Here is a 10,398-nt window from a genome sequence, read left to right on the forward strand (position 1 = left end):
TTGTCTGTTTTTAACCAACACTGGATTCAAAATATCACCCTGTAAAAAAATTACATTTCAATCTTTAAGAATAATCAACTTGGATTTACGAGTCAACTTTTATTATTTATCTTGACTAGTGATGTAACTTATAAAAAAAGTAAAAAAATAAGTTAAGCTAATTCAACTTTATTTTATAAGTTAAAAGGAATCCATCACTATAAATCAAGATATTCTAGTAAAGATTTCTGTTTTACTAAGGTTCTTTGTAGTGACATATTTTTTTTAGAGTATAAAAAGTATAAGATAAATGGTTATTTAAAAAATTTTGGAGGGAAAGTTTCTTGGGGAAGCAAAAAAAAAAACATTCTTTTACAACATTGCGGTGAAGAACCTTTTATAGCACCTTTAATATAGGCGTGCAAGAACACAATTGTTTATGAATCTAAAATACTGCAACCATAAGGCAAAAATTGGTTCTAATCTATTGGCCTTAATTTTTACACTTAATAACATGATGACCTGTAACTGTAAGCTACTCTACATTTTCACATAAACTTAACAAAAAAGGAAGTGTCTAGATGTTAAACGTGTGACTCTCAGTTTCTGTAACAACCAAACTTGGGGATGAACAAAAGTACCTTGACTAAGTAAATAATCTGAGTGATGCAATATCAGATTGCAGTTGTATCGGTCAGCTTGTGGTTAATAAGACTGCCGAACCTACAGACCAATTATTTTGTTTGCCCAGAATGAGGTAAGGGAATTTATTACCTAAATGTTATGGAAAAATGACAACAGTTTCCATTGATTATGAGTTAGGAGGCTAGAACCTGATTGAATGTTAATTACTGTTGTTTAACAAAAGATAAGCTATATATAGTAACAGTAAACAACGAGAATTGGCTTGTTGCATAAGCCTCTCGAATGTGCTGAATAACTATGAGGGTGTTTTCCAGTGCACGTTCCTGATGCACTGTAATACCTCCAGTCACATGACTCGTTCTGTGCTCAACATGCTCTTTGTTGTAAACAGGAAATTCCCCTTCATCACATGATGCGGGTCTTTGATTCAGTCCCATGACCTTGTTACTGAAACTGTTTACATCAAGTGCAGGAATATAGAGGGGAAATATCTTCTGGTAATCAATAACATATGACCTTTATTTATTTGTTTATGGTTTACGATAATACTACATGACTGAGCAATTTTGCATTATTTTCTAAATTATAAACAGTTTGCTTTTAAAAAAAAGAGGGGACAAAATGTTTAGTTATAAAATTTAAAACGTATTGATCAATCAATAATCTATTAATTTTTTTAAATATTGGAATATTAAAGGGACACTCCACTTTTTTAGAATATGCTCATTTTCCAGCTCCCTATAGAGTTACTTTCTTACTTAGTATTTTTGTTTTGTTTTCAGTAGAAATATCAAAAATTCTTGAATCAAAATGACAAAGAAAATAAGTCTAGTTTTTAGACAAAAACAATACAATTTAAGTGAATTTGTGCTTAAAACAAGAAAAATTATCTGCCAATGGGGTGTTTTAAGCACAAATTTACCGAGCCCCAAAGGTGACATTTGAGTATAAAAAATCTTAAGTTTAGTTTCATGTGCTCCCATGAAACTATTGCATGCTCACGTAAAACTTCCGCATGCGCACAATAGTTTCACATGCGCACGCGAAAGTTTCACGTACACACGCGAAACTAAACTTTATTTATTTTTTGCTCTGTACAAAATCACTTAAATTTTATATTTGTTGTCTATAAACTCGATTTATTTTTCTTAGGATAGTTTCATGTGCGCGCGCGATAGTTTCAAGTGAGCACCCGATAGGTTCACGTGCGCACGCGAAACTAAATTTTTTTTTATTTTTGCTCTGTACAAATTCACTTAAATTGTATATTTTTTGTCTATAAACTAGATTTATTTTTCGTAGGATAATTTCAAGTGCGCAAGCGGAAGTTTCACGTGCGCACGTGATAGGTTCACGTGTGCACGTGAAACTAAACTTTATTTAATTTTTGCTCCATGTCCCCTTAGGGGCTCTGTACAAATTCACTTAAATTGTATATTTTTTTGTCTATAAACTAGATTTATTTTCTTAGGTCTATTTGCTCATCAAAAAAAAGCATCTTAATTTAAGAATTTTTAGATATTACTCACAACAAGACAAGAATACTAAGTAAGAAAGTCATTTTTTGCTCAGTCATTGTTTTGGAATCCATTCAGGCGATCTCCGGATCTGGCGGTACCACTTTTAGCATAGCTTAGCATAATCTATTGAATAGACCCTTAGCATCGCGCTCAAAAATAACCAATGAGTTCAAATATTTTTCCTATTCAAAATTTAACCCTTCTGTAGTTACATCGTGTCCTAAAACCGACGGAAAGTTAAAAGTTGCGTGTTTTTTTAGGCCGATATGGCTAGGATATACTTTCATTCTGGCGAAATAACCAAGGACTTTGCTATCGTACCATGGCTGCAAGAGGCGCAGTGATATTACACAGTGCCCAAAAATAGTCCCCTGCTTTTAAGAGTTACCAATGGGACTATTTTCAGGCGCTGCGTAATATCATTGTTAAAATGATGTGATTAATAAATCATATCAATGTTTTTCATGTTACTCTAACTTATCAAATTAAATTAAGAAATTTTATCTTGTTTTTATACGTTTTAGCAACTTGTCACTAGTCAAAAATGTAATATAAAGTCGAACAGACAAGCACAGACAATTTAATTAAGCTTCACTCTAAAAATAGCCGGGCTGTTTTTAACCCATACTGGGTAAATATTGGATAGAACGCATGCTTGGTTAAAAATTGCCCAATGCTGGGTTGTAGTAGTTACCCAACATTGGGTTATAATAACCCAACAGTTGGGTTAAACAGTTGGTTACAGTGTACAGGTAAAAAAAAATTGAAGGTAAGTACAAGATGACAAAATATTAAAATATTTCTGATCTATGCTGATTCAAGATGCATTCCTTTTGTATGTATGTCAGATAAACAATGATCAAGGAAAAGATGGCACTGGGTGTTTTTATTGCAATGTTGATCCTCAGGTTTCCAGATTCTGACTCATCTGCCTCTACCTGCATTTCAAGAGTCCTCCTATATGTTACACTCTCCATGTCTGACTCAACATGATGTCATAGACTGAAGTCACCATCACATGAGCTTGTATGAACTAATATTTGGTCAAAACATATTAATAGCCTTGCAACAATGTTTAATTGCGGGCAAGTAATGTAAAGAGCATATAGTACATGTTTTGTCATTTTTTATACTCTACAGTCTTGTCACATTCAGCATTTTAAATAAGAAATATTACTACTTTAAAAAATATATATAGTAATGCAGTAATCAATGTAATGTATATGATGTTAAAACATGCTCATTTTAAGACAAGCAAATGAATACTGTGTGTATGCACTAACCTTGCTTCATATAAAATCATATTATTTAGACATTACAGAGATAACACAGGTACACCCAAGGACGGCAATAAAGGGTTTAATCTGTCACAACATCGATTGTTGTGGACATGCCCTGACCATGCTCTTTCTCCACCATCCTGATTGGCCGATCTCAAGGGATTATCATTAAGTATTAATCCTATGCAGCAATGATGCATTCTGCAGTCACACCACTGACCGGTGAGATGATGTCACCTCTTTTCAGCAAGCCGATTGGCTAGAGGCTTCCAAGCAGCTCTGTGCTCACCGTATCAATTTTATATCACTCTGAGATGGATCGTTTACAGGCAGTCACATGACTTTTCAAACGTGACGTGGCTGGTAAAGTGCAAGGGTTTACAGTATAGGCCTGAGATGTTTCACAGCATTTCCTTGCTTGAAATAATACCAGAAAGCCTGTTAAGCTTTGCATGCCAGTAAAATGTCTTTAACAAAATTCTTTGAATTCTTTGCAAATTGAAGAAGTGATGGTCGGCAAGGAATGGGAAATGAATTGTGATTTGCCCAAGGAAACGGCCTATTCAGATGGTGACTGGAATGTCTGTATGTGAAATTTTATAGAAACTTCCTTGGTCAGACAAAAGGGTAAACGTGTAGGTTACCAATTTGCTTTCACATCTCCAGGAAGCCAGTAGTAGAGGAAGTCATTTTCTTTACCATACGTAGAAGTTTCATTATAAACGGAACGGCAGAAAGCAAAATGAGTGGCCCAAATAAGAGGAAGTCTCTTTACTGAATGAGATTCATGACATATGTTCCAAGCGTGGTCTAATTTGGTTTCCTTATGAATTACGTAAGGCATCCGTAGTTTAGTTAGGAATGACCTTTAGGTATTTACTCCCACCCTATACAAACTGTTTGCACATAGGACAGAAATAACAAAAACGTTGGCCAGAGAAATGAGGTCACGGCCTGTGACGGGGTTGGGAATCCTGGCTACGGCTTTCCTCTTGTCTGGGCCGAGAGTCCTTTGGGCGGGAGTCCGTCGCTATGGACGCAGCCGTGTAAACATGTACACAGTGCCCTGGTGGGTGTACCGGGCGAGGGCAACGTGAAGGTAGCACTTGGTTAACTGTGACTTTATAAATAACTATTGAGTCCTTCAGCTGTCTATGTTACATATGTAAGAGAGAATCTATAAACTATTATTTAGAGAAAGCAGTGTCAACCCCTTATACTGAGCGAGTGATGCTATACTTATTATTTTGGCCCCACTGCTGCTGAGTCATTTAATCGTAGATTGATACGACATAATCTTTCCAAAATTAGCTTATTAAAAGAAAACATTATTCGATAACACACTACAAAGGATTATATGATGAGTGTGTGAATTAAATGCTCTCTGAGAAAAGCGTCAGCTAGATATAAAATGTAAATGAATTAAGTTATACAACATGGTAGTAATAGTTTCTAGTCTAATGATAAGGCGGAAAGTATTCATCTTATATATCTGAACAGTCAAACTTTTATTATTTTATTATATTTATTATTATAGAAGAACAAACAAATCTGTGAAATGGTACGACGTGCTTATCAGATCATTTCAGGCTTTTTATCTATAAGGAAATTAAATCCAAAGACAAGTAAACCCCAGGGTTTGTCCCAATAAACACTACTGCATTTACAACAAATACATTTACTTTTGTCTGAAAATATTTGTAATAAGCTTAGTTGTTAATATCACAATTTGAATTCAAATGATAATTTATATAACTGTATCATTGTATTTTAAAGTATAATCTGTAGAGGCAACCCGAAAAAAAGATAAGATGCCAGGCCATGATAAAAGAGGACCAACATAACGCCAACTCAAATTCCCAAACAAGTGCTCAAGGTCAAATTAATCTCAGTAAAAACCAAAAACAATAATACACTGTAAACATTTCTGTTGAAATTACAGTATTACTTGCCAGTAACTTACTGTAGATTTAAATTTATGTTATTTATTGGGAATAGTTTGTTGAAAGTTAAATGAAAATGAAAAAATATCAAGTCTTTGTCTTTACAAAACAAAACTATAAAATAACAGCCTCATGCAAAAAAAAAGTCTTTATCTGCGTCCGAAACCGCCTACTTCCATAGTATATAGGCGAAGTACTGCCTTTTGCCTACTATATAGTATGGAAGTAGGCAGTTTCGGACGCAGATTTTATCTTTACAGAATAAAACTAAAATAACAGCCTCATGCAAAGCATTCTGGGAACCAACATCTGAAAAAAAAACAGAAAAATGATTGATGAGGATTTCTGGTTCCCAGAATGTTATTTTATAGTTTAATTTTGTAAAGACAATTTATTTAATTTTCATCTACCTTTCAACTTACTGTTCCCAATAAATAACATAAATTTAAATCTACATTAAGTTATTGGCAACTACAGCAAACTTTTTAAAGTAAGCAATTTACTTCAGAAATGTAGAAGGCCTTAGGACTAGGCATGGGCCGGTAATAGATTGTGGAGGTATGATAACCTTAAGCAAAAATACTACGGTTTCACGTTGTTGCAGTATTGCCATTGCAACACTAAAATGTGTTATTTTCAAATGTCTGCATATACAAACAACAACTTTTCAACTGGACACAATACAGGACATGTATTTCAGGTAAAAATAAAACATTACATTAAAATATTCTTTTAAAAAATTACAAAAATTATAAAATTATAATATAATATTTAATGTAAACAGCAAATCAATTACATGACTTAATTATTTAACTAATTTTGTGTAAACACAGCTTATACCTTGAAAACGGTATCACATAAAATTGTAGTGGTTTTGAAACCGCTATACCTTAAAAAACGGTAACCAGCCAATGCCTACTTAGGACCATTTTTATTAATACGTATAATGTCTTTATTGAATTAACAATAAAAATAACTACTGTATTGTAGCCTATATGTAGGATGTTAAAATAAGTGGGAAAAAACTAAAAGTTAAAGTTTAAGATACCATTTTTTATTAAACTTTCCGAAGAATTATTGTATATTACAGTAAATTTTAAATAATTGGTACAGTATGGTACCAGATGACCAGTTCTTTCTTTTCAACACGTACAATACTATAAAACCTGTAAAGCTATACAATGTGATTTACTTATAATGTGTGAGAAACCTTAGAAATATTTTTTTATAATTTTGTGTAAGTAACAATAGCAGTAGCCCACAGACTATCCCAATCTTATCATGGTAATCACCGTGCTAATTCTTAAAAAAAAAGATACTGACTGCATGTACATAGTAGGCCTAGTCTATACTACATAGCATAGTCCTGTGGCTAGAGTACTATACGCACTTAATCGCTATGTATATTTAATGTCATATACAAAGAGAAAGCAGAAGGCGTTTTCGATGACTAACGTTTGACTGGAAGTGTCAGAGATGTGTCAGACCGAAAGTGCAAACCAAAACATCGATCCCGAACTTTTTTTTTAAATTCCAGCAATATGTGTTTCGTTTAGTACAGATGGTGTTTTGGGAACAAGTGATTTGCTCTCTCACCTCCTACCCAATAAAGAAAAACAGTGTCAGGATTATTGTGATCTCCATTTCCCGGAAGAATGACGCATTCCCGTCCGCCTTGTAAGAATACTTAAGTAGTTGGGTGTGTTCGACTTTATGCGGCACTGCGCAGAACAAACGGGGTATGACATCAAAGTACCGCGAAAGTGATTCGAAAGCACGAGCTTCTCGCGACCCTTGACGTCACACGCAGCTCTGCAAAAAGTCAAACACGCCTGCTGTTTTTTAAAGAAAAAGTCTGGACAGTCTTTGTTTCTTTTTCAAAAACTAAGCCCATAAGCCTATTTATGTGGCACAAAGGCCTTTGAAATTATATTATGTAACATCAATAGTAAATGAACGTTTAGATGAAAAATATCAAATGTATTTTGTTACATTTTGAACAATTCTTGTATTGAACTTGAACCACTAACTGTTAGTCGAACCACTCAATGTTTTTTCACAGTGCCTCAACTAGAAACATTAAAATGAAAAGATATTGAAGCAAGAGTGTTTAAAAAAAAAACAAAAAAATTTTTTTTGTAAGTGTAATAAGGAGTCATGTTTTTCAGCTGGATCTATATATTGCAGTAAATAGTAAATAAATGGTACAGTATGGTGCAAGGTGACTAGACAATATCTACTATATCTAATCTTTGTAACAGCAATACGAATAATTATAGAAAGGTTAATGCAATGTAATAATAATTATTAAAGTTTTTAATAATTATTTCCTTGTCAAAACACAAAAGACAAAGTATGTAATTATGTGTGTAATGGGTTAAACCTAAAATATTAATATATGGTAAAAAGAAAAGTGAAACATTAACAATGTAGCACAATTTTCAAAATTAACATAAAGCCTTGGGGAGAAATTACGATTTACCTTTTCAGATTTGACCCAATTATGTGTTAAAATAACCCAGCATTTTTTTACAACAATCACAATCTTCCTCTAAAACCTTTACTATGTGTTTATACTTATCATGGTATCATAAATTTCGTAAGGGTCAGACAACTTGTTGTGAATGTGTCAAAACAAAACTGAAAGACACATAACTTAAGATTGTAAATTATGTTTTGCATCATAAAGAAACTTAACAGGAAATTGTTGAGACCTGATAAAAAGTATGAAACTGTGTGTGACCCTTAGTGAAACTATTAAGTCCCCAAATTTTTGTCCTCCTTAAACCTCATCGTGTATTAATAACTAACAGGTCAATATTGATGTCATAACAGCTTTATCCATGTCCCTGAATCATTCGGACAACACCCGATGGCCACAGACCTTAAAACAACTATATGACTATCTAACTTTATATGATGGCGCTACACCAGAACTCGATCCAAGTCCAATTAGATGGTGTATACTGCTATATTAAGATTAGAGTATGTTTTAAGATATAGATCGTTCAGAAGCCCAAAGACATGCCAAGATCTAAAAAACATAACCTGAAGATGATCTCTTATGAGATGATGACTAAAACTTTTAAATATTAATTTACAAAACATTGATATACTTTAAAATACTTATTTCTTTCATTTCTTTTACTTTTAACCCCACAAGGATAAAAGGCACAATTTAACGTGTCATCAAACATGCCATCTTTGTGATCATTGTACTTAAATTAATATCATGTTATTATAATTATGGTTAATAACAAAAAGTTATATGAAAGTTAATTAAAGTATAGTTTTAAATTAAACTTTCTATAAATGTGATTATTGAAAGTTGTTTTCTGTGTGTGTGTTTTGACAAAAGCACATAAACAAACAAGAAAAACAACAACAAATTCTATAAAAAAGCTGCCTAGACTTTTTTATACTATAACATACATCATTATTTCTGTATATTTTCATATAGGTAAATAAACAAAAAAAAGGAACAACAAATTCACTTAATTCAACAAGTTCCTTAATTTAATAAATAAACAAGCAATAAAAAACAAGACCAAGCAAAAACTAAATATTAAATGATATAGAACTTATATAATTTATTCATATTTTTCTTCATATAAGTTATTATATGCTTGTGGATGCCAGAGCAGCAACAACAAATTTAATTAAAAATAATTAACACCTAAACATGTTCACAATTAGTCAAATTCAGTTGTTTGTAACCAATGGCTGGGTAAATATTAGACCGCTGGGTTAAAAATTACCCAATGCTGGGTTTTTGTTACCCAACCATGGGTTGTAACTACCTAGCTGTTGGCACAACCCAGAATTGGGTAATTTTTACTTTTTATAGTAATATCCATGACTTCCTGACAGTCAATTTATCCCTGTGAAAAATAAAACTCAAGCTCAGACATAACTTTTTTGTAACTTTTTTTGTGTACAAATAAGATTGTGTGTAATAAGGGAGTGTTTACGGCTGAGGTGATTACACCAGAACTTAAGAGAGATCACTGGAAATTTCCAGAAACATAGAGGTAGGAGAGACAAGTGGGGTGGGTACGACCCAACTAGAGCAAGAAAGCTCTAATAATTCACATTCAGGAGAGGAATGCCGACACTGTTGACTGTTCACTCCCTGAAATCACTTTAAAATTATTCAATTTAATTTCCATCCAGCACAAAACACAGTTAATGGACAAAACAAAACCCATGAGTGCAAGCAATTGCTTAACCACATAACATTATCAGATTATTGGACAAATTAAAATGATGAAGAAGTGTCCCTGTGAATTCTGGCCCAAAACCATCTTTATCAACAATATAACTGCTACATAATATAACAATATTAACTCATCAACTAACCACCGTGTTGTTGATATCAACAAATTATAAAAAAAACTTTTATCAGACAAATGTGTATATCAGTATATCCTCAGTATCATATCAGAATTTTGTAGCTTATTTAAATTGATGAATCATGAAAAATATTTACTAAGTAACCATATACATTTTTAAATAAAAAAATTGTGAAATTGTTAGGAAAGTTCACAAAAACAAGTGATTAAACTTGACTACAAAACTTTTGAACTTGATCTTAATAAAAGACAAGTGAATTAAACACAATAAAGGACATGGAGACAGCATTTACCTTGTGATCTCTTCATCTTCACACAATTTTCCATTAACCAAACTTTACACTGTGTCTTTACAGACTGAGAGAGATTTACTTTTGTCAGATTTGCTGGTCTCATTCTGACCAAGCAGCTTGTCAATCTCTCTCTCATCCCACGTTTTATTTTTTCATGACTATACTATAGATGACATTAGAGCATACCAGAGATCCAATGTCATTAGACGGCTATGTCTTTATTTGCGCATTAGGTTAACATGACAGAGTATTGTAAGGGGGGCAGAGCTTGCCCAGTTATGGTGCGCAGAGAGGGTTGCCGAATTGCATCATCGCTAAGACAGCTTCCCTGTTGCTATAAATAGGATGACGTCACTGGGACCGCCTCTTTCTAGTAGATCGTATCT

Source organism: Paramisgurnus dabryanus, chromosome 12, assembly GCF_030506205.2.
Source record: "Paramisgurnus dabryanus chromosome 12, PD_genome_1.1, whole genome shotgun sequence".
Lineage (NCBI taxonomy): Eukaryota > Metazoa > Chordata > Actinopteri > Cypriniformes > Cobitidae > Paramisgurnus > Paramisgurnus dabryanus.